The following is a 2,920-nucleotide window of genomic DNA, read 5'->3' on the forward strand; positions in this document are numbered from 1 at the left end:
TGAGGACACTAAACTATCATTCTTTGCAGATGATATGATGGTCTACTTAAAGAATCCTAGAGAATTAACTAAAAAAGCTAATGGAAATAATTAACAACTTTAGCAGTTTCAGGAAACAAAATAAACCCACACAAATCATTAGTATTTCTATATATTTCCAACATAACCCAGAAGAAAGAATTATAAAGAGAAATTCCACTTAAAAACGCCCTACACAATATAAAATATTTAGGAATCTACTTGCTGAGATGAACACAGGAATTATATGAACACAACTACAAAACACTTTCTACACAATTAAAACTATATCTAAGTAGTTGGAAAAACATTAATTGCTCATGAGTAGGATGAGCTAATATCATAAAAATGACAACCCAATCCAATTTATTTTACTTATTTGGTGCCTTACCTATCAAACTATCAAGAAATGTTTTATTGAATTGGAAAAAAAATTATAACAAACTTCATTTGGAAGAAAAAAAGATCAAAAATATCAAGATAACTAATTTAAAAAAGTAAAGGATGGGAGCCTAGCAATACCAGATCTTAAACTATATTATAAAGCAGTGGTCATCAAAACAGTAGGGTACTGGTTAAGAGACAGAAGGGTAAATCAATGGAATAGACTTGGGGTAAGTGACCTCAGCAAGCTAATGTTTGATAAATGCAAAGATTCCAGCTTTTGGGATAAGAACTCACTATTTTACAATTCATAAAAATGGTCACTTTGGTACCCAGGGCATCATGGACTCTGTTAAGAGAGCATGGATAGCCCCTGGTATAACTACTATAGCCTCTAAAGTGTGTACAGCCTGCTCTACCTGCCAAGCTTATAACCAACACACCTTTCATGGCAAAGCCTTTGGTGGGCATCCTCTGGCTTACACACCTTTTGAGCACCTACAGATAGATTTCATAACAATGCCAAAGGCTGGACATTATAAATTTTGTCTAGTCATAGTAAACACAGGATAGCAAATGAAATAAACTAGAACAAACATGCCAAATGTTTCACTTTTGAATCACAGATGCAGCTCCTATATTTTGTTTTACATAAAAAAGTATGTCTCCCAACATGCATCTCAAACAGTGTTCCATGTAATGTGGTATAAGAGCAATATTGAACAGAATTGAAAATGCTTTAACCTAAATATGCTTACTGCTTAAGTACACTCCTACAACATAACTACCTTGAGAAAAGCTGAAATTATTTTAACAGTTATAGAATGTTTTTCCGTGTTCAAAAACCTAAAGTTTTTAAAACAGTCCTGATTTCACTTACAGTAAGCATAAATCACAAGCCTATATTTCAAAACTGTTAAACTTCATTTTTTGTTTGGTTTTTCTTTAAAAAAAAAAGTTGACCAAGAGTCAGTGATCAGGATTTACATTCCCCACCTACCACTCATACTGTACATGCCAGATATCCATCCTATTCTGTTCACTCCCATAGATGCATGGCTCCCGCTACTGTAGTAGCTGGTGTTCATCGATCCTTGGCTCCCTATGCAATGTTTGATTGAAAATCACTGGAGTTTTCCTGTAAAACTTAGTCATATCCATTCATGCTGCTTTGACCACCGTATCCTCCTCCATAACCCCTGTTCAGCTGCTGGCTAGCTGGACCACTGTAAGTGGACTGATTTGACAAGCCCATGCCTCCCATCATTTGGCTACCATAAGCACCACTATTTGCTCCTGCTGTAGAATTCAAGAAGAGTTCTACATATCTGTGCTGCATATTTGCTTTGTCTTTTCACATAGCTACCACAGCATCTCTTTGAGTAGCAAATTCAACATCTGTTTCTCCAGTCACTCTGCCATCAGTGTGCCATCACTCTGCCAATTTCAATGTGTAATCAAACAGGGTTGAGTGGTGAGAAAAAAATTGTAAATATCATTTTCAGTAGCTCTGTAAGGTAATCCTCTCATATGCACACAATGGCCAGTTGTACTCTTGAAAGTAGACCCACCATCTCCATATATATGATCAGGCATTCCTGAAAAACAATAATTGAGGTATCTTCCAAATCTATCAGACTCAAAGCCATATCCATCATCATATCCATTGTAGTCATCATAGCCTCCATACCCTCCACCATAGGCACCACATCTCATTCTTTCAAACCCAGCTCCTTTACCAATGCCGTTATAGCCTCTGCCAGCACCATGCCTGTCTTAAGGACCTGGACCATAGCCATTAGCTTTCAAGGAGGATCCTAATGAGTTTGAACTTCTGCCTGGATGCTCTTGAAGATTTCAATGTACCTGTGCCCTATTCTTTCCTTGTGTTTCTTTAGAGACTTTTTAGCTATTTCCTGTGAAGCAAAATACATGAAGGCCTCCCCTGTACTCCTCCCCATTTGGCACGATTTCCAACCCTGAAAAAACTGAACAATTTCTTCCTTGCAACAGTCAAATGGGAGTCCTCTAAGGAGCACAAAGCTATCATTGGCAGTGTCAGGACTATTTGGAGAGGTATGCTTCAACACCCAATCCATTTCAACATTGTTTGAGTTAAATACTTCAACATATCTGTGTCCTATTGTTTCTCTGTATTTTTTCAGTGCCAATTTGACTTCATCTTCTGATTAAAGTTCAACAAATGCTTCTCCACTTGGTCTGCCTTCCAGGGTATAGATGAAACAAATGCCTGATGCCCCATTTTGAATTTTGCATTCCGAGAAGAAGCTTTGGACTTCATCAGCTGAGCAAGACCAGGACAAGCCCCAGACCTTCACCACAAAGCCTTCTCCGCCTTTGGTGCTCAGCATCAACTTGTTCAGTCAGTGGTGATGGCTCAATACTTGACTTTGGCGTGGCTATGAAGAAATGTGGTAAGGTGCTTTTAAAAGAAATTATTCCTCACTTTGGCCTGTCAGCACGTATTGATTCAAATAGAGGAAGTCATTTTACTGAT

General features: G+C 37.8%; 1 pseudogene; it reads right to left on the bottom strand.

The window, feature by feature from the left end:
* Positions 1-1,406: 1,406 nt before the first annotated feature.
* On the bottom strand, positions 1,407-2,716 carry LOC100012551 (heterogeneous nuclear ribonucleoprotein H-like; annotated as a pseudogene).
* Positions 2,717-2,920: the final 204 nt, after the last annotated feature.

This window comes from Monodelphis domestica, chromosome 4 (genome assembly GCF_027887165.1).
Source record: "Monodelphis domestica isolate mMonDom1 chromosome 4, mMonDom1.pri, whole genome shotgun sequence".
Taxonomy (NCBI): domain Eukaryota; kingdom Metazoa; phylum Chordata; class Mammalia; order Didelphimorphia; family Didelphidae; genus Monodelphis; species Monodelphis domestica.